At 39.8% G+C, this 23319-nt stretch overlaps 1 long non-coding RNA gene across 1 annotated transcript; it reads left to right on the top strand.

Annotated features, from left to right (window-relative positions):
* Positions 1-214: 214 nt before the first annotated feature.
* On the top strand, positions 215-15418 carry LOC137470214 (uncharacterized). Its single transcript, XR_010996950.1, has 3 exons — positions 215-296; positions 3030-3121; positions 13933-15418. It is a non-coding gene; the product is annotated as an uncharacterized lncRNA (long non-coding RNA).
* Positions 15419-23319: the final 7901 nt, after the last annotated feature.

Here is a 23319-nt window from a genome sequence, read left to right on the forward strand (position 1 = left end):
ACTCAGCAACTGAGCACCTCTGTGTGTGTGGCCTCCTGCCAGACCAAGGGCACTTGCCCTTCCATCCCCTGCAGGCAAAGCGGTGGGGAAAGGCCGCTGCTCTGCCCAGCGCTGGCCAACACCTCCACACAGACAGAGCTGCTGAAGGCAGAGGTTGGGTCTGGAGATGTCCCACCAGTGCCCTGGTGGACAAAAGGAACAGCCGTGTCCTGGGGCCCGACAAGGTGGGGTATTGCCCACCTCACCTGGAGCCCTGGGGGAAGTTTTGGCTGCCACAACATAAGAAGGATATAAAGGTATCAGACAGCATGCAAAGGAGGGCTACAAAAATGTTGAAGGCTCTGGAGGGGAAGCTGTATGAGAAATGGCTGGAGGCACTCGGTCTGCTCAGTTTGGAGAAGATGAGACTGAGGGGAGCCCCCACTGAGGTCATCAGCATCCTCACGAGGGGAAGAGGAGGGCAGGCACTGATCTCTTCCCTCTGGTGACCAGGACCCGAGAGAATGGTCTGCAATCATGGGAGGTTTAGGCTGGATATGAGGAAAAGGTTTTTTCCTCCAGAGGGTGGTTGAGCACTGGAACAGGCTCCCCAGGAATGATCACAGCACCAAACCTGACAGAGCTCCAGAAGCACTTGGACACACTCTGAGTGTGTGACAATCCATCATGTCATTCTTAGGGATTCTGCCCTGTGCAGGGCCAGTGGACTCAGTGATCCTTGTGGGTCCCCTCCCATTCAGGGAGCTCTGTGATTCAGAGTTCAGGCTGCAGGAAGGGTCTGGCCCTTTCTCCTGGGGCAGGGACAAGCAGCAGCCCTGCCTGCAAAAGGTGTGCCCAGGTGGAGACACACCTTGCTTGACCTACCTGGTGTACTCAGCCCATTGGCTTCTTCCACTTTTTTGACACAATTATTTAAAGACACAAACCTGCTGAAGGTTTTCAAAGTAACTAGCAGCTCTCAGAAAAACATGAAAAAAGCAGAAATTCAGCAATTAAAAAACTTTAAATGAAGTACAGAGGTGTTTTAATGGGTTTAATTAATTGGTATTTAAATTGATGTAATGATTGGCATTTAAAATGAGCAAGTTAATATATAATCTAGAGTGTCCTCTCCCCCTTTCATCCCTTAGTAATGAGGAGAAACTTCCAAAACATCTGCTATTTACTTACATATCAGCACAGAACAAATATCTGAGAACCTTGTACATCTGCTACTAGTTTCCCTTTCACATTCTGAGTGCTTAGTCCATGCTAAATGCAAATTATTTTGAGAATTTTCACATTGAGAAGAGATGCTGCATCATTTGGTGCTTCATGATAGGAAACAAACTTCCTAAAATGGCCAGCAAAAGGCCAGTATGGCATCTATTAACCAGACAATTCCTGAGGGAGGTGATCTTTGCTATGTTAGCAGGAGAACCTGTTTTGTTTTGTTGTCCTCCTGCTCATTTTATCCCCTATAACAGTCTATTCTCAGTCTCTGATGAGTGCACACTTCAGTAGAGATTTTCTGAAGTAATTGGGGTTTAATTATTTTGGGGGAAAATACTGAAGTAACTTGCAAATGTATCTGAGACTGGATTTAGAAAAGAAATAAAACTTGGAATTAATCATGAAGTCTGTGTTGCTGCCATTCAGTGACTACATTGATTCAATGTTGGATTAAAAAGGAAAAAAAAAAAAGGCATGGGGACTATGGACTGGCAATGAATCCAGGATTTGGGGTATTTTAGTTTAACAATGAGCATGTTATTTGTGTGTTGTTCTGTCATATCTAACCAACCTACTGTCTTTTGGTGCTCTGGGAAGAGACAGTTTGGGACTCAGAGTGATGAAGCAGTTTTCTGATGTAGTAATTTATGGGAAAAGACTGACAGGTCTCTGCTTTACTCCAAAATGTTTTAGCAAGACCCAGGCACTTGGGTGATCAAATCAGGTCACCAGAATGACATCTAATACCTGAGGAGGGACTGTCATGTATATCTTATTTATAGCATGGTATTTTCGACTTCCTCTAAATGAGACTGTACTGCATGTGCAAATTGCTCAGTGCCTGGAGGCCAAAAAAAATAGCACCAAAACTTCTTCTTGCTAAAGGGATGGAAATTACCTTATTTGCTTTCCAAGGTTTCAGGAGCCTGAGAGAGAGCTCTGAAATATATAAGGACATAACATATTGGCTTCAGCGTCTTCTGATCTGCTCTGTGCCAATGCCTAAATACATCACAGAATGACCAATCCTAGATCAACATTCCTAGCAATACCCTTATGCAGAAATAAAGTCTCAGCACTGCTCTATTTTCTGCTTCCAGACAGAAGGAAGGCAGATTTTGTTCAATAGTTAACACCACAGTTGATCTAAAAGCAGGTCTGCTACCTCATTGCAACTCAGGTGCCCTTCATCTTTCTGACACAGTCTTTGTTCTCTTGGATATTACTGTGTCCCACGAGCAATTTGCAAACCCCACAGTGATAAGCAGTAATGAGAGGAAAGAACAGAATCAGCATCGTTGGGTCTGTCTAGTAACAAGCCAGGAGACATTTTGAATTTAAGCCATGTTCTTAAATTTGCAAACTGCATGAAAAAAAGAAGAGAAGGGAAGAAGGAAGAAACTAGAACAGTCAGCTCAAGATCAAATTCCCCAGCATTAGAAGTTTTTGCTCATGCCAGTGGGTTTTATACAATGACTAATTAAGTTGTCTGAAAAAGAGACACCAAAGACTATACAGCAGCAAAATCTGGTGGTAGCTGTACTTCTCTTTGTGTTAATTCTTGGAGCTTGAAAAATCTGGTTTCTGTTTCAGTGCTTTCAAAGACAATTTTTTATTTACCATATTTCACTGATAATTATTTCATGCAGTAACTTTTATACAAGTGGTTGCTGGATGATTATGCTCCAGATGTCTATTAAAGTTGATGAATGTATTTTGGTATTAACATTCTGTAGAATGTAAAACAGTTGCACAAGGACAGATGGCCTCTTGTAATTACTATTTCTGTTAATTATTTGTCTTTCTCTTTTGTCTAGAACTCCAAAGAGATGAGAAGATTGCTGTGTGAGGTTCTGTTTATTCCCAGTGAAAGAGATGGTTCCTAGACAAGGAAAGAGCAATTTGATAGGTAAGAGGGAGAGAAAAGATTTATTTTTTGTTATTGTATAGATAAGATGCTGAAGTATAAACATGAGACGACCTTGGCTTCTACTAGCAAACTAACCAGCACCAGAGATTTTCTCCTAAATCTGAGATAAAATGTCCTTTTTTGTGTCCTATTTGACCTGGCACGAATAAGGGGCAGGAACCACAAAACTATGGATAAATGCAAAGAATAAATTTATTTTCATTGTCAAACAGGAGATCCCTAAAGCAACACCCAGGCAGAGGCACACAAATGAGAATTCAGGCACCATGGAGCTTGATCCATGCTGAAAGACCAACAAACTTGCTGTTTTCACCTGTAGTCCAGGCATCCACACAGGTGTAATTTATTGCTGGGCTCTGTTTTTTCCACCACAGGGCAGAAATCACAGGTGTGTTTGATAGGGTGCCTCTAAGCCAGACAGAAGCTTGTTATCTAAACACAGATGTTCTATTTGTCCAATAGACAAGGCCAAACAACAACTAACATAATATGCGTAGGTTTTGACACCTCAGCTGCAAGTCAGTTGAGCATGTGTACAATCTTTCTCACCCATCTTCCATTCTTTCCCACATGTCCCAACCCTTAAACACTCTTAACCTCCAAAGATCTCTGTCTGAATTAGTGTCTGCCTAATGCTGACTTTCAAATTGTGCCTAGAAGTTGTCTGGGAGAGCCAGACTGGGGAAAAAAACAAGTTTCAACAAGTTGTTTAATGATTTAAAATAGAGAAGGCTGAACTGTAGTGCCCTGGTGTTACCCTATTTGTGCATGGTGTTGTAAAACTATTTTAGCATGGGATCAAATTGACACAACATTGACATCTGCAATGTAATTGTCCACTTAGATGTTCTTAGTCTAGTGGAAATACCATAAAAATACTTATCCTACTATCTAAGGGATTAAAGTCAGGTTTTTCCTGCTTTTGCAAAAGAACTAATGCAACCAGACCTTCACCTTCTGTTTAGAGTTAGCAACAGTACTGAAATCAGTATTTTTTGTGCTTCTGAAAAAGATGAGGTGATCCCAGATGTAATTCAGTAAGGCAAGTTGGGCATGCAAGCTTCATGAAAGAAATATTTTTTGAAAAGATACATTTGGGAAAATAAACGGGTTCTGTTTAGAGACTGAAATTGGACCAATAATCTGACCTTCTTTCTGCAACAGCTGCATCCAAAATGTTTTAAGAAGTAATTTTTAGAGATTTGACAAAAAGACAATCCTTTAACTTTTTCTTGGAACTTGGATTAATGAGGAAGAAAACATCTCCAAAGATGGAGATTCCAGATCCTCTGCAGGTAACTGTGATAAAGTTCTGATCACTCCCGTGGTAAAAAATAATTTCCTTATATTGAGTTTGAATTCTGTATGTTACAGATTGGATCCACAGCTTCTCATGCTGTTACTGAACACTTCTCTGAAAAGTCTCCTGGTCTTCTCTGTATCCTCCAGTCAGAGAGATGCAGACAGCAAAAAAAAAAATCATCCCTGAAGCTTTCTCTTTTTACATTCACACGGAACAAACTCAGTTTCCTGCTTCTTATTTTACATCTGATACTGCTGCTCCCCATCCTTCTTGAGGGTTCACCTACACTGACTCTATCCAGTGAGTCCCCTCCACTGAACTCAGACCAGTATCTCCATGCCTGTGTTCCACTGGAGAGCTCAGGACATGGTTCACCAGATGGGTGTAACAAGTCCTGACTAGGAGAGAAGGGTCAGTTTAACATGATGGCTGAATTCTGGCTGATGCAGCCCAGGAGGGGGTTGCTTTCTTTATTAAAAGGGCACATTGCTGGTCCCTGGTCAGCCTGTGCTCCACAAGGACCCTCAGCTGCTCATCTCCAAAGCTGCTCTCAGAAGTCCCAGCCCCCATCTGGTGCTGGGGTTACTTTGTCCCAGGGGCAGCACTTTGCTTTTGCCTTTGTTGAACTTTGTGAGGCTCCTGTCAGCCCATATCTCCAGCCTGGCAAGGTCTCCTTGAATAGCAAATATCTACTGTAAACATGCTGAGAGACAGCTCTGGCACATCATCCAATTCATTTATAAGGTGGTTAAGCAGTAACCACTGGCCTCAGTATGGATCCCTATGGGATGTCACCAGGAGCCAGCCACCAGCTGGACTTAGCACTTTGAATCACTTGCTGTTTAACATTTTTCCTTTTCTAGTTATGTCAAATCTGTTCTGAATAAGGAAAAAATAAAAAGGAAGAATTAATTTCCTGATAGTAACACAACATATGTGAATAAAATGATCAAAAATATGTCTATAGCAATTAGTGGCCAGCCCTGGACTGAAGAAGTAAATTGATATTAATAATGTTTATGTTGAGTTCTGTTTCCAGTGCCTCTGCTGATAGGATAACCTTGGATTAATTACACATGGAGTATTTTTTCCCTTATAATGATAAAACTGTTGAATAAACAAATTCATATTATTGACTGTACCAGTATATTAAAGCTGTCCTCGTACCTATTACTAGTCTACAACTAGTCTTTATCTAGTTCTCTAAAGTCAGTCAACTCAGACTAAACGGAGTTAGTGAAGCAAGCCAAATAATCTACTAGGATGATCCATTTCTGTTCCTCTGGAGTTTGCTTTCAGTTAGAAAACAGTTTCACTGTATGTGGATTCAGCATCAGGATTTCAGAGCAGTTCTGTAAATACAGAGCAGTAATGTTTCTCAACTTTAAATTTGCTTCTGCTGAAGTAGAACATTGTTTTTTTTGTTTTGTTTTGGTTTTGTTTTTATTTTTGTTTTTGTTTGTTTGTTTGTTTTTTTCTTTTCCCACTATTGTCCCTATTTGAATGGTCTAGGAAGACCACAAGAGAAAAGCACCCTGCTGAGTTATTGCATAACCTTAAGAAAATGATCTGTCCTTGTCTGGACAGAAGAGGGCTGATAACAAAGCCCTTCCTGGGAAATATTCAGGCACATTCCTAAATATATCACAAGGATGAACATTTGCCATCCATAAAGTTAACTACATCTATAAATCAGTTATAGTACCTAGGCTGTAAGGGGTGGGTGTGCATTCTCTCCACCACCTTAAAAGCTCGGCTTGTGGTACAAATTATGACCTAATTATAAACACAATATAAAACTCTGGAGCAAACATGTCTGTTTTCCTCCAGCAGAGCACCTGACAGCATCCAGGAACAGTAGCAGTGGTGCTGCTGGTAGCGGGTTTCTTGCTAAGACACCATCCCTGGATCGTGTTTGATGTCTTTCCATTATATCTGATTCCTCTAGGCCAGCACCAGAAACCCACAGCAACAGCTAAACATCCCACTGATGTGAGCAAAATTCATTTTATCAAACTCTATGGTGTCCTATGGCATCTTTCCTGAGTTTTGTTTATTTGCTGCCTCTGAGTGAGGACACTGGGGGATGTCTTTTGGAATGAAACATCCGATTACAGGAATTTTCAAAGTCAGAATGAGGCACTATCAGCCACGTCGCACTGCTGCATGTGTGAACTCCTTTTAAGTGAACTCCATTCCAGATCCCAAAGGGCACTTTCCTGCCTCTCTTGCCTCTTAACTTTGTTCCTCTCCTCTCCTTCTCCAGTGCTCTGTCACTTCTGTTTCATGCCACATTTATCAGATTTCTTTTAGAAGCACTGTCTGCTCAGGTGGAGAAACGTAGTCACTGTTCCCTCCACTATTAATTTTAATTCATCTTTAATGCTTACACAATTCCTCCCTTCAACGGTTTGGCCTAAATGTCTATTTTCTTTTGGATCAAAGACCTTCCTTAAATCCATTCCCATACTTAATAATACTTAATAATTCATTTTCTTTTCGCTTTATAATGAATATATTTGCTGGAAAATGAAAACAACAGACATCTAAAAGTTGCTGTCTTCATCTCAGTCTCTCAGACTGGTTTTCTTTACACAGGTTGACATTTAAAATGTATGCCTATATGTTGTATGTACACACAAACACACAAACATATATTCCTGAAACACAGGAGTGAAAATGCTGCCTGAACACAGCAGGGTTAGAAAACCACCACATCTTAGGACTGACCTACTGAGACAAAAGTAACCAATTCTTTCAGATTTAAGTGTTTTTGTTTTTTTTTTTTTTTTTAATACCAACACCCATGATGGCTTAATTGTTTTTAGGATTTGTCTTTCTTGGTTCAATTTGATTCAAGTTATTGGAAATTCCATGTTGTTATAGAGAGCTTTGGGGTCCACCAAGGGAAAAGATTTGTGAATTGAAACAGGATGATAACCCAGCATCATGTACAAGGCACCACTATTGCTTAGACATGCTAGAGGTGTGTTAGTAACAGAAAAAGGAGAAAAATTTCCAAGGGAATTGCCACGTGGGAGGCTGGAAGAGTATTAAGACAGCATTAGACTGCGGCCCATCTCCTTTAAACTGTGAAACTATAAAGGCTACCTTCTGTATATACTTAATTGCTGAATTAGACTGAAGATAAAAGCATATGCTTGCCCCCCTGTGGAAAAGAAGACTCTTTCAGGTATTCCAGTCTCAGGACTCAGACACTGAGGAGTATGTCATCACATGAAAGGGAATTTCAGAAGGACCATGTCCATCTTTGCAGGATTACTCTGTTTGTAGCTTATAAGTACCGAGTTCACCCACCCCTATGGGGACAGTAAACCTTGTGCCAACTTTTCACAGCCTGCACTGGCACAGCAAATAAATGAGTTTACCGTCTTCTTTCTTTGCCATCGCATCAGGGAATGACATTTTCCTATTAACCACTGTGGGGGTACCTGGCCAGCACATTACACAACACTGATACAAATGTTTTACTCCAGAAATTAGTGCCAGTAGAATTCTATACAATGTTTAGACCAGGCAATGGAAGGGAAGGCCAGTTAAATAAAATGCTAAAGTCATTAAATGTTTCCATTATAAATATTTATCTTTGAAAAGATAAACATACTGCTATTCCCTGATTGTCATCAGCTATTAATTATATATGTGATTGTAAACACACTTCTGTTGTTTCCTATGCATTTTGGACTCTAACGGCTGAGAACAGTTGAAAAGCAGTCAAAATTTATTTCCAAATAGCTTGTTCACTAGACAGATTTCCTTAATAGCTTTTTCCTTGGAAGGATTTGAAATTGCACCATATCAAACGTCAAAGCAACTGTCTCAAAGATGAATTTGAAACATTGAAGATGAAGGGGGCTCCAGTAAGTCTTCACAAACTCATGGATGGGTGATCTTGCTGTATAAATTTCCTAAGTAACCACATATGAGCACAAAAATACCTATTTCAAGCAATCGTAAATGTCCATTTTTAGCAGCATGCTGTCACCAACAACAACTGCAAGCAAATACAAACTGTGTAAGAATATAACAAAAAGCTAAGTAAATTACATTTTCCTCTCATGGTCTGCCTGCCACTGACAAGAGCTCTGCAGCAGCACTTCTGTTCCATATAAGCTATGCCAGTGACAATATGGTTATCCTTAATATAAATAAATATGAATTATTAGTTTAGTGGTGAGGCTGATTGTTTTCACTCTATTTTATGGCCTTTCCATCCCTCAGTCTTTCTTTACATGACAGAACCATTGGCCCCCAGATACACCAGACTAAATGATGTCTCTGAAGCCACAGGAATCCCATCACAGAGGACTCCTGAGTCCTTCCATTTCCTTAAATGGAAATGAACTCTTGCATGAAACAGAACACTGTGGGTGCTTCATCAGGCATCTTACACCATGTGGTGAATGTCCTTTATAACTTTCTACAATCAGTGCTCTGCCATGGCAGTCTCCTGGATGCCAGGTAAAACTGGCGAGAGAATATTTACTTATTTTTTTTTTTAATACCTGTCTTATACACATTCCAAATATGACTGCCAAACTGGATGATCAGATAGAGAGATTAAAATCAGTTGCATCATCCAGCAGACATCTAAGTGTAGGATTAGAAAATGGTTGGTTGAATAAAATATTGAAAGGACTTGGATTTTCTCTGGTTGATTGGCCTCTGTCTTGCAAAGTATAATTGTGATTGTAGTGATAATTGTGATTATGATACTTGCTTTGAGCTGTGTAAAAAATGTGATTGTAAGTGCAACACAAAGAGCAAATGTGATGTCTGTAAAGAAGCAAAGGGAGACCCATGAAGGCTAGTGGGGAAAACAAACTTCAAAAGCCCCAAAGAGGGCAAACGTTGCCAGAGGGAGAACTATTTGCCCAGCTGGTGGAAAATACAATGCTTATTCTGTAGGACCATGTTAAACATTAAATAAAGAAAGGAACATCAATGTGCTCTTGATTAACCAAGTGTCTCACAAAACAGTGAACCAGACTAGTTATGCCAACTCAGCCCAGTATTTGGGAAGTGACACCAAGTTCATTGAGAACTTTGGGGTTGATCACCACCAAGGACCAGTGGAGGGACCTTGGGATAAGAGAATGCACAGCCCAAGGGGAGGGCAAATGTTAATGGCTTCTGAGAAATTATATGCTGTTTCTTCTGGGAAAACTTATGAATATGCAAGTAAAATATAGTATTTCAACAGGAGCTTTTTCTGTTCTCAGCTCAAGGAGATATCCTTGAGCTATAATAAAGAATCCCTGCTCCTTAATGCAACATTGGTGTTGAGGAGTTTGTTGTGCTAATTTCAGCAACACCTTAATGCCACATCTGCACATCTTTTAGATATCTCTAAGGATGGTGACTTGATCACTTCCCTGAACAGTCTCTTCCAATGCTTGACAATGCCCCTTTGGTGAAGAATTTCTCCCAATATCCAAACTAAACTTCCTATGGCATAACATGAAACAATTTCCTCTTATCCAATTGCTTGTTACTTGAGAAGAGATTTAACCCCAACTCGTTACAGCCTCCTTTCAGCGGTTGTTGGGGAAGATGAAATAGGAAAACCTTATAAATATGATTGCCTGGCAAAAGATTTGGAAAATACAGACATTGAGATGAGAACTAGATTTGAAATAACAAACCTTGACTACTGAATAACTAGAAAACAATAGTATAGCCAGGTTGAAAGCAATCCCCCCTTCTGATTAAACAATGCTCTTTACCTACAGATAGGTCCAAAGGTCAAATGGAATGCTCTGTCTCACCCCCAATGTATGGTTCATCCCACACCTGTGACCCTCCCCTGAAGTATCAGGTATCTGTGACCCCATTGGCCCAAGTCCTGTTCCAGCCCACCTTGAAGACCCCTGATAAGGTGTGCCCGAGGGACCGGACGCTCTCTTGGATCTTCCCCTGGGGCCCTCACCTGGAACCCTCTCTCCCTCTCTATCCCTCTGCCTCTCTCCCTGGGCCTGCCACGAGTTACGCCTGGCAACTCCAAGCAGGGCCTTTCACCCCTTTTAATAAACCACATCTTCTAAGACCTGACTTCAGAGATCTCTCATCCATCCAAACCGTCCTGGAGTCCCGTGCTCCCTACAAGTGGTTGTAGAGATGGAGAATGTTCCCCTTGAGCCTCCTTTTCTCCAAGCTAAACACCCCCAGCTCCCTTTAGCTGCTCCTTATCAGACTTGTCCTCCAGAGCCTTCACCAACTTTGTTCTCTTCTTTGGATGGGATGAACACAGGTTTCTGGGACAGGAAGTCAAATAACCAGTCTCTGCTTTAGGTTTGAGAGGCACAAGGACAGTCATGAGTGCTGCAAAATAATGGGGAGAGCTTGAAGTGAAGGCCAAAACCTCAATGTTAAGCTCAGTGCAAGCTTGGCAAGTCTGTGGAGGGAGAGGAGAGAAAGCCAAGTGTTAGACTGATACATTTTCTTTACAGTAGTGGGATGCCAATGTGTCCTTAGCCTGCTCACTTTGCTGATATTCAAGACTTTCAGGGGGCTTTTATGTCTTTAAATGACCTCTCAGCTGCAAAAGAATCATGCACCCTGCAAGTTAATCAGTCACGTCTCAGCAGTGTAATTCTGTATGGAGCAGTAAAGTCCAGGAAAGCTTTGCAAGTTCACAGCCATGGAATCTTGACATTTTCCTCTCCCACCCTCTAATTGGTGTTTTATCAACTGCATTTACTCCCCTCCCTGAAACAACAGCATTATTAATTAATATTTTACTTGGAAGGGATTTCTTTGTGAAGGTGACAATGTCTGTGTGTCTGTTTCTGTGTCTGCTTATCAGAGAATTGCAATGTCAATGAAGCATTGCTGAATGCTGGATAAGTACACAAGCTGCATTTGGAAAAAAAAAAACAAACAAACCAGATTTTCACATTTACAGAAATACTTTTTCTGATCATTTTGTTTGAACAGTCTCCTACTTTACTTTTATTTATGAAAATAATAACAGTTTGTAATTAAAAGAGGTTTTGTAAACAAACACCCAAACTTTTAATTTCCAAAACCTCTAGAATATTAACAGGAGGTGTTTTGAAGTTTGTTCTCTTGATTTTTGAAACAAAATTTCGTCAAAATCAATGGGGCTCGGTGGACAATATTGAAAGTATTGACTATTTCTGGAAAATATAAATGAGTTAGTACAATCACACTCAGCATCTTAGAAAAAAAAACTCACCCAGATCTGTTGCTGCCTGGTGTTAAGATCTGGTGAGTATCTCTGCAGATTGCAGAAGTTCCTTCAGTTTTCAGCTGCTCTGTTCTGTGCTGCACAGCTCTTTACTTAGCACTAAATTTGCCTATAGTGATCACGCTTGTGTACAATTACTATTCATGTGCACTCGGTGCTTTGTCATCACTCCTAAGGATTGAATAACATCTCTTAGGATAAGGAATAAAGTAGAAGGAATTAAATCGTTCTGTCATTTGGAGGTATGCCATGGCTCACATGAATGTCACGTGGCGCTGCCAAAAAATCTGGAAGTTGAACCTTATCCCCGCTCCCTCTCTCTCTTCTGAATTGATTTCTCACAAGTTTTGCTCTCAAGTTTTTCATCTCCAGATTTTGAAATCATTAGAATGATTTTGGCATTGCTCCCAGGACAAGGTCAGTAAAACCTCAGGGTCTTACTCTGAAAGTCTGGTTGGGGCTGTGAAGGCTGTCTGTGTAGCCTACAAGCTGAGCTTCTACTCAATGTTGAGAGATCATCACATCAGCCAGCTGAAATCTCAGATTCCCACATGGAAGGGCACCAGTGCTATTGGAAACTGCTACTCCAACTAAACAAATGAGACCTGTTCTGTGCTGAAATCCAAGCTAAAAATATATGTGGTGCTACCAGCTGCCCTGGTTGCAAAAAGAATACACATTTGTACTTCATTGGGGCTGAAATCATTTCTTCATATTGTCATGAAATATTATTAGAGATGTGGTTTAGTGGTGAATTTGGCAGGGCTGGGCTGAAGGGTGGACTCAATAGACGTAGAAGTCTTTTTCAACTCCAATAATTCCATGATTCTAGATCCTGAAAGTTTAGATTTCATTAGATAAGCATTTTGACATTTCAGAATGTTTTATCTTTCTCAAAATATTAGGAAATTTATTTTAAAATATTATTTTGAAAAATAAGCATTCAAGATACATGACGACATTTCTTTCTTACATGTTTTGGTTTTTTTTTCTTTCATTTTTTTGTGACCTTTATGAAAAAGACAGATTTTGCAAATTCTTATGTGGTAACTTCCTGCATTCAAGAAGTGGGAGTCTTCTTTCCTTTTCCAGCTGGCAGGCCAGTACTGAAAGACTGTTGGGTGCAAACAACATTTGACTCCTCCCCAAAGATATCTCAGACAGGGAGAATGAGTAGTCCTCTTGCACTGCCTGCAGAGGGAACTAAGGTGCCACCTTGGAGAGCACAAATATTTTTGGACATCCAAAACTCAGAGGGATGAACGTCACTCAGGGAAACTGAAGATATTGGAATACCCCTGTGAGTAAAACTAACTTGGACAAAGAGCTGCAGTATTAAATTCATCCTGTATTTTCACCTTCAAAACTAGATTAAAAACGCCAAAGTGATCTGGAAGGTGAGGTCAGAAAGAGGTTGCATGTGAGGAAAGATATATCAGGCATCAAAAGGATTCTCATATTTAATTGTAAATAGGAAAGAATCATGTCAGGATAAACCCTGACATATCTCAGAGATTTCAGTTGTTACAAGAAAAAGATAAGTCTATCTTTTCATTTCCTTAAAGAAGTTTACTTGTTTCTCTCTTTCTTTTTAGCAAAAAAAGAAAAGTAAAATAAAATAGGAAGGAAAATATTTTTCAGTTTGATATCAGATTTGCGCTCTGACTAGATTGGTTTTGGAGATCCTTATCAAAATATTCTGGGAAACTCTCATAAAAATGCAGTATATATTAGAAATGTCAGAATACCATCTGTGAGCAGAAAAGAAAGAACAGCATGGGAACAGAAAGGAAATATCTGTGGGGTATTTTTAAATTAAGATGCCAATACCCTGATTTCTAAAATTCAATCAAAGCATGAGAGTTGGATGTAAAGGAAATGCTGCACGGCATAAGTAAATGCTTTGTGTAATCAGCAACTTTACAAAGAGATTCATGGGGTGCTGGCTTTTTTTTTTTTTGTAGTCTTAAATTTCATACCAGCATTAAAACAAATACCCTGAGCTCTCACCAAAATGCATGAACTAACTTGTTTCCCAGTCATCCTAACTTTGACAATTGTCTGTTGCTTGAGAAATTAATTCACAATGGTAACTCAAAAATCATTCCCTACATCTTATTGTGATAATTTTTGGAATTTGAATATGAAAACAGTATCTTCACTGCAGGCCTAATAGTCAAACTAGAGATGTCCAGAAGAGGCCTCAGGAGTGATTAAATTGAGGTATCTTAATTAATGCGACTTCTTCATTCCCAGACATCTAGAGAAGAAAATCCAGCTTTATGCTGATAATCATGGTATTCAGCCTGAGGTAGGCCCAGTCCCTAAGAAATTAAAAACAGACAAACAAACAAAAAATAGTTAATTTCATGCTGTAAGGCAATTCTGCACATCCACAGAAAACAGCAGATCAACTCCACATTTCAAGACTGAAAATTATCTTTACTTCAAACCACTGCAAAGGATGGGTAAGTACTGAACGAACCAGTGAGGAGAAATAAAAACAGCCTTACAACATATTCAAAATATATGGTTTGAGTTTGACTTTCCTGTAATGCAAGTGAAAAATCTGAATTAGTCATTTTGAAATGAAGCAATAAACATTTTGTCACTCTAAAAATGCCCGCCTAGGGCACAATGATTTGATGTTGCTATGCCTATTTTACTTAGCGAAATCCAATAGAAAGCAGATTTGTTTAATGACTTTTATTTTCTTAATGCCATTATTTCCCCTGAGGTTTCTGTAAGTTCTTCTGTACTGCAGACTCTCTTCAAAGCAGGAGGAATTCTGGATTGAAGATCTTCTGGAAAGAGACTTTATCAATTGACCCACATAACTGTCAATGTGCACAGAATGATTTTATTCAAGAGAGTAATGGACTGAGTTGAAACCACGGTATTGGAGCAGGATCAATAGCCTATAGCTTATCCGAATTCTGTCTAAGAGGTCCATCTAATACAACTGCTTCAGACTAAAGGGAAAAAAAATCCCCGTTCTTAAATAAAATCAGCTAAGAGAGATGCATACACAAATAACAATGGGGCTGCAATCCTCAAAGCGATGCCAGCTTGTTTGTTTTCCTCTTTATGGAAGAGGAATGCTGTTTACAGTGCTGTGTGCTCCAACAGAAACCCCAGCACACACAAGAGCTTTATCTTTATTGGTCTCTGCTGCTGCAGCAGCTTCTCTTGGTTTCTTTCTGTCCTTATCAGTGTTAATGGCAAAGATCATTGCAAAGCACAGCAGAAAGAAAATATTATCATACATCACATGGCACAGTGTCTCAAATTGGTTGGTTCTACTAAGCATAACCAGAATTAATACTATGGTACACAGGAAAGAATTAGAAAAACACCATGTATGTAATCAGTTAAACTGGGTTTCAGTTCAACCACCAAGCTGAAAAATACTTGAGTGGAAATAAGGTCACAATTAATACAAACCACCACACAAGTAATAAAGTTATATATTGAGGTGGTTTCTGTCAGTTGAATCTCATGTAGTTCAAAATACCGTGTGACTTCCAGAGCAGCAGGTTGAAGTGGATGTGGTGTTATATCACTGGGAAACACAGACTTTTACTCTTTTTTTTGACAGTATTTTTCAATATTGACAATATTTTGACAGTATTTTTTCACTGTATGTTTTGATCCGAAAATACAAAGTAACACATTTAAGAGCATCTGTCACAAAAACAATTGTGCAGCTTCATCTAAATCAGATGAAAATTCCTTTTACCAAAGTAATATAAAAAATGTTGAGCGCTTTCAGTAGCCCTTGCAGTAATTTTATACTAAAATCTAGTTCCACTTGTTGTTAATTACTGCTACTCATGTATTAATTAATTTGATTTACTTTTACATTATTTCACCTTCAGAATGTTATTTATGATTAATTGCCTGTTATTTTACTCTGATATAATAAAATAAGACCTAAGATCCCATTAATATAAAAAATATATTTAAATCATATAGTTATTGCCATGAAAGAAACAAAAGACTGACTGCTTTCTAAATTATTTTGAACTCAAATTTGATAAAAAACCAACACAAATTCTGAAACTTTTAAAGGAATGTTGAAAAAAAACCAGTGATGTTAATACTTTCTCTTCAATAAAAATAATTTCTTCTGATCGAAAATACATAATACTAGTTTGTCTTGGCTGTTGTTCAAAGACTTCTTATTTCAAACAATTTGAAATAAGAAGTCTTTGAAATAAACTTCTAATTTCAAACACATTTACCAGGATGTATCTGTAGTTTTCATTGGGATTTGGGAGCAATAAGGCTGAGCGAGCGTGTTATGCCTCACACATATCCAATTCTTTTCAGTATTTTATTTTTCTTCACAGTGCTGCTGCAAATTTTGATTTAGAAACGGTTCCATGTCACAATTTAAATACGCAGAGGCTTTTGATGGAGAATATCTATGCACCGCACCTGACTCCAGGTTTGGTGCTCGGCAGGCTGTGATTGCTGCCTGTGAGTGACATCCCTGCTGTCACTCGCGGTGCTTTAACGCTGTCAGCTCGCCCCCATCCCCTGCTGCCGCTCCTGCTGCATAAGCAGTCCCCAGTTACCGAAGGAAAGGCTCTCTTTGCCTCCAGAGGAGCGCAGCCCTGCCCCAGGGCGTGCCAAATGAAAGGGCTGAAATCACCAGCCTGGGCTCCTGAATAGCCCCTTTTAATGGAAGCTCGGGTCTGCGTTTGAGAGCCTTATTCAGTGTACTAACACACATAATTGATGCCTTTTCAGCCTCCTTTGTTCAAGTCTCCAGTCAGCCTAATTAAGTTCTTGTGATGCAGTAATGGAGTAAACATTTTCACGAATATCTGCATTAGCTGGATGGCAGATGCCTGCAATTAAAATACTGTAGCTATATTAGACCACATATATTCCATGTTGCTTTCAGATCTGTTGAAAACTTCTCAAAAGAGCGCTTGTGAGTTTTTTCCAACATGGAAAAATACCAGCCTGAATCATGACCCAGGACCTGCACAAATACCAAGAGAAGTCAATGGGATGTGGACTGGACCCTTAAAGAACTCAGGCTCACCTTTGATTTTCTTTTTGTGAAAAGAGCTTGGCTGTGGTGACACATGTTAGAAAAATTGCATAAAGCCATCTGAACCTTCACTTTAGTTGCTGAAATTTAGTCAGGGTCATATTTAAGTGGGATAGAGAGAAAAGGATGGGTGAAAAAAATATGAATGGAAGAAGGGGCATGGTAGGTAGCTCAGCTCCTTTGCCAAAACAGTCACTGGCATGACTTAAGAGATTTGGAAGCTCAGTAATATACACACGCCTCACCATGCCTTTGAATTCAGGACCAGAGGATGGCTCTAGATAGCCCCTGTGGAATGGAATATTTTAATTTTCATTAAAAGGTGCTTGACTGCTCTACTTAAAGGTCCTTGAACTGAATCCTTCATCTCAAACTGAAGCGATATGCAGAATAAATAAATAGACTCCACAACTTGGGGTAGTTATGACGTGGGTATGTATTGTTGGCGCCCGGCACAAGTGAGATATCTCTCCAGAAACTTGTGCCCCGAGCCTCAGTCTGACCCACACCTTTATTCCCAAAGGTGTTCCATATGCAATACATTACACAACTTTTCCATGCATATTCAACCCTTGGCCCCGCCTGTCCTTGCCTCTCATGCTAAATATGTCCACGCCCTTCTGGGCACGTGTGGTTTGCTGTGGTGATCTTGCGGGGGTCTCTGGTGGTCTCTTGAGGCTGAAGAGTGTGGTCTTCTTCATGGTTGGACTTTTGGACTTTTCTCCTTTGCGCGTGCGCTTTTGGTCCTTTGGTGCCTGAGTACGTCTGTCAGTCTTGATGGGCTTGGAGACAAAGAAGCCTCTTTATCTGGGTTCTTTGCATCTTCAATCCTTTCTGGTATTGTTCTTTATGCAAGAAGCTTCAGAAATTTGCATTTTCTTATGCCCTTTGTACCATGGCAGAGGTTTCTTAAGTAAAAGGTTAAAATTCAACACATAAGTCTACAAGCTAAAATATAAATGCTTAATTCATTTTGTTAACTTAAGTGAACTCCAAAAATCTCTGTTTCAAAACCACCACCCCTCACAGCCAGGGAGGCACTTCCAGCCTTGCAATTGCTCTGAAATATGTTGACTGTGTATTCAGGGGGGAGAAAACAGCTCTCTTTTGCCATCTACACAGCACCTTGGCTAGAGCTATCTCCAAAAAAGTACAAAAAAGTAGTAATCTCCCTGTGTCAGAGAGATGAGGCTGTGGTCACATTAGCTTTGGCCATTAAAAGGTAAACCCCCACGTGGGGTGGGAGAGCTTCCCTGGCCAGTTTTGTTACCCTGACAGAGCCCTGACGGACAGAGCTCAGGAGCAGGGGAGCTGGTGGTAAATAGGAAGGTGTCAGAGTAATCTGACACACAAACTCCATGTGGAGCAGAATGGCAAATGAATCAAAGAGAGCTGGCTTGCAGGTATTTCTGCAGAAGAGAAAGAGGCAGCTCGTCCAAAAGAGTTGCTTTGACCTGAAATCTATTGCACAAAAGTAACACTTAATTTTTGCAAGGGAGGGAGGGAGGGAGGAAGGATCCACAACCATATGTTCATCTGTCTCTTCACAGTTAAGGTTTTTTTGCATTACTAACATAAATCCTTTTTGGGAAAACCACCATCACTGCTGGTCTGCAGATTTAACACAGCAGATCCAGTACATACATTTCAGCCTTGTTAGAGAAACAGTTCTGTGCTGCATCTTCATTTTTATTCCAGATTATGGAAATGGAAGGGACAGGGATAGCAAGAGCAAAATAAACAAATAGAACCTTTTTCTTCTTCTTCTACTCCCTCCTTCCCCACTACCCTATTAGTAGCTGGGTTCTTGCTGTGCTGTCCTTCTACCATGGACTGTGAGTTCCAGTTCAGCAGTAAGTCCTTCATTACTGTTACCCTCCAGAGCTTCCTAATGAGGGAATTACCATTCATAACTGTTATGGCAAACACAGAAAGCAAATCCTCTTATCACCTGGTTGCCAATAACATCTGCAAGCCAGTTCCAAGCATTCATTCACCTTCATAGTCTCTTTTATTGCAAGAGAAACGAGTTTTGTGCAGCCCAAGCAGGAGAGGACACAGATATTGATAAACAGCCCCCAGCCCACTGAGAGCTCACTTCTGTCATGCTGTTTTCCTGCACTACTCCCAGATCTTTGGATGAAAGCTCTCTGAGAAACATTTCACCTTAATGTGCTAAAGGGAATGAAATACAGAAAAGAGATTCAAGGCACCTCTTAGGGCTCCAAGGCACTGCACATTACTCTCAGGAGCCTATTTTATAGTGTTTTGTCCAGTGCAGCTCATTTTGCTGTATGGGATCCAGGGGGAAATGGCTCTGAAAGAGAGCTGTAACTATCTAAAGGCAGTTAGGAACTCAGCAGCTACCAAAAGGAAGGAAAACTGCCTGGTTTGTTGTGCTGCCACAACACCAAACAAGGCAACACCCCTGGCACCGACATAAGTAGGCATTACTTTATACTGCTAGGAAAGCTAGAAAAACTACTTGGAAAAGTGTGTGCTGGAGCAAGAGCCTGGGTAAGGTGAAAATAAAATAAAATTTGTGCTGGAAAAACTGGAGCAAAGTAATAGAATGGGGCTTTGACATGACTACAAATCAACTCTGCTCCACACCAAAGGGTGTAACAAGTGAGGAAATTAACTCTAGGACACTAAACCATGGCTGCAGCCTGCATGTGATTATGGAAATCAGGCGACCCCCAACTCAGGGAAGAAATGATGACATCTGGCTCCAGATCAGAAGGCTGAAGGATAGCTTTATTAAAACTATACTACATTACATTAATACACTATTTAAAGAGAGACTATCCTCTTCTACCTACATACTTCTTACTTACCTATCAACTAACAACTCGTGACTCTCTGCTGAGTCCGAGACACAGCTGGATCCGGTTGGCCATTGAACCCAAACAACCTTCACCAGAATCCAATCAAGCAATCACTTCAGGTAAACAATCTCCATACCACATTCCACATGGGGAAAACAAAGGAGCAGAGATAAAGATTGTTTTTTCTTCTTCTCTCTGTGCTTTTCCTGAGAGACAGAATTATGTTTCTCTGTCCAGAGAATGTGAATGTCACACGTGATAGCTGCAGCAGGTCAGTATGTGACAGCTTTTGCTGTTGGAGTAAATATGTTAAATATTTTGTTTTGGAGCATGGCACTTTCGCCAGAGGTACATTAGTGTTTCCAGATACTCGTTTCACTGGAGGTTTTAGACGCTGGCACATTCTGCATCCTAAAGTTAAACACTGAAAAAATATGGAAGCAGAGAAATAATTTTTTTTCCCTTTTTACTATTGCCATTTAAAAACACTTTCCAGTAAATGTGCCAAATTGTGTTTGTGCTTTAAAAATCTCGTATCAACCATAAGTGACAGTCTTCTTTCTTACCAGCCTAACATTTCCCCTCATTTTAGGTTTTAGAAGGACTAAATAACAACACATCAAGACATCAATTCCACACAAAAACTGATGCTGAGTTTTGAGGCATGTGTTCCAAATTTGACTTTTAAAAATGTGACTTTTCAGAATATTTGCATTGCATCACTCATCTTTTTGTCACAAATGAATGGCTAACAATACATTTCTCAGAAATATAATCTAGGAATTTCCATTGTATCATTTCTTATAATTGCTTTTCTCCTGGTGACTAGTGAAACCCCTGATAATTAATTGCAGGTTATCTTCATGCTAATATCTTATCTGAACTATTCAAAGGATTATAAGTGTTTGCATCTAAAAAAGACGGCTACAAAATCTAGTGACAGAGTGAACCAGCATAAATACCATATTCAGAGGGTAAATAATTTCTCTTAGAAGACCCCATTCTTATTGAGAATCTTTCTGATGGTGATACCTTCAACTTCCTGTCCCCATAGCAACTCCTGCATTTAACCATCCTTATTACATAAGATAAAGGAATGGATTACCTGAAGGTCAATTTTCTTTACCTTTGTTTTGCAGCCTGTGATTCCTGTTAAGGCATTGTCCATAAATTTGAAAGCCTCACTGCTGCCACATATCTCTACATGTAAATAGCTGCATGTAGTGATTAACTCATGTCTTTATTTTTTTTTTTTATGAAGGGAATTAGATAAGCTCCATGGAGCTTTACTCTGTAGGGCTGGTTTCCAACACTTGAATCCTCTCCTGAATTCTCTCTAATACTATTTTCACATCTTAACATGGGTGTCCCACAACTAGAAAGGGCTTAGACCAATCTTATCCTGCCCTTATTTATGGGAAGGATCACTTTTCTATGCCTGAAAAGCAGTTTTTTGCAGGTTGGACTCTAGAGACCCCAGGATCTTCGACAAGTCCTCAGTAAGTCTCCACATGCCATGACAAAACCTGTCCCCTTCTTTCCCTGTGTATTACCTTGTTTATCCGCTCTGAAAGGTTAAATGTCTAAGTTTAGACAGGAAATTAAAATCTAGTCACTGCAGTCAATCAGATCAAGATATTCAGTTGATCTAATATAGATTTACTGTGGATAAAGCTGAAATTTCCAGGCTTGAAACCAAGATTTTCAAACTATTCTAATAAATTATAAATTGCCCCCATAGTTGCTGCTATATCAGTCTTCACATTGTCTGTCAGTCTAGCAATATAGCATTTTTATTTCCTAAAATATTGATAAAAATATTAAATGGACTTGCAAAATTATCTAAGGACCCATACAGGTAATAGCTAATGAATAACATCTGTTTGAGATCTGGCACTAAGACAGTTTTTAACCCTTTTAATACTTCACTACTTAGTGAAAGAATTCCAATTCCCCATCAAAATAGTACTAAATCTAGTGATTTTCTAGTCCAAGGAAATTTAATTTCCATCCTATTTCTTTAACCAATCATAAATGCATGCCAAGTCAGTGGGGAATTAGCAAGAGGCTGTGTGGGGTTCAGTTGCTGACTGGGGTTAAACCACAGTGCTACCTGACAAATCTGGTTCTTGGCCCTTCTTTGAACTCTTTGATCTAGATATTTTTAATAAAGAAAAGCACTAGTTTTACAGCTGCTATCATTTCAAAGACGTGCATATATTAAAATTATTATGGCTCGTATAAATTTACTGTAGTAACATAAATTCATTACTCTGTTAATTATTCCAGGTATATTATGTGCACAGAATAATATCCTGTATAACAGCTAATATTCATTTGGCCTCTTGGGTCACTCAGGATATAAACTCTTAATGCTTAAAGATTGCACTCCCTTATGCTGTGATATTCATGCAATAACTCAGAGATCTAACCTTCAGTTTCAAGGGATGCTTGCAAGCTTTTTAGTTTTCCATTGCTCCCCCAACCTCTGCCAATCCTGCTAAGTAAAGCTGTTAAGGACATTTCTCTGAGGCCCAAAACTACATGATTTTATTGATGGTCATATATCAAAACTCTCTTCCCCTGAAACAAAGTGTCTAAATTCAAATTACCAGTGGGAATAGTTTATGAGATATGTGGTCCCCAGCCAGTGCCAGGGCCCTGTCTGTGGCTGTGCTAATTAGCACACGCCAAAAGTGTGCCAGGAGCTGTGCTGGCCATTAAACCACACAGGAATTTGGAGGTCGTGCCTGAGCCTGAATCCTGACACCAATTTGTTCCTGGCTGGTCTCAGCTAGAGTTTATACACCACTGAGACTCTAATGTGGCTGGTATCAAAGCCAGATAACTTAAAAAAAAATACTTATGGGCAAAGAATAATGTCTCAAGCATCAGGAAATTTCTTATCCCCACAGCTGTCTCATGGAAATCACCAATACCAATGTCAAGATGTTCCACTCTTTGGGCAAGCAGGTTGACCATCCTGAGGCATCCCAGGGAGCATGCTTTCCCTCTCTGGGGCTCATAAGGATAGGGAAGGATATGGAGATGTTAAAGAAGTTTTTCTTGAAGTTTTCTTCAACTCCTTAAGCCTCAGAGGTCACATTTTGCAGATCTAGCATAGAAGCTGATTGCATCCTCCTCTTTTACCACCCTTTCTGTGCTTGCTGTGTCACTAGACTGATGGTCACTATTTCTCCTGCTATGCTTCTAAAATGGAGCCATTGATTAGCTCTATAACATGAAACATTTCTTCAAAAGAATCAGTTAACTGACCTGAGGAATTTATCAGAATAACCAGGTCTTTTCTCTCTTTCAGACTGTTAGTTACTCTTTAGTTACTTCATGGAATTTGCTGTAACACAAAACCATGTAGAGATGGCAAATAGCATCAAGTTATTACTCTTGATGGCTTTGTGGATCAATGGGATTTTTTCCTGCACACTTTAGACATCCAGCTTTTAACTTCCAGTGAATGGCAGACACACCTGGGAATGCCAGAAATTCACAACTAAAGAGCTATATCTGAAAACTCTTGGAATGAGTAACAGCAAGGACATAGAAAGTCAGTTATGTGATTCAAAGAGCCTGGGACACCAAAATGAGAAAGTTTAGAGCTTGATTAGATTCTTTATGTGCTTGAAGTTTTGATGGACTCATACAACTTTCATTCTGTGGCAATTTATACAGACACAGATTTGGAAAAGAGTTTTGCTGAGTTCTAGTTCCAGAGCAATTTATGCCACTTTC

This window comes from Anomalospiza imberbis, chromosome 3 (assembly GCF_031753505.1).
Source record: "Anomalospiza imberbis isolate Cuckoo-Finch-1a 21T00152 chromosome 3, ASM3175350v1, whole genome shotgun sequence".
NCBI classification, from domain to species: Eukaryota; Metazoa; Chordata; class Aves; order Passeriformes; family Viduidae; genus Anomalospiza; species Anomalospiza imberbis.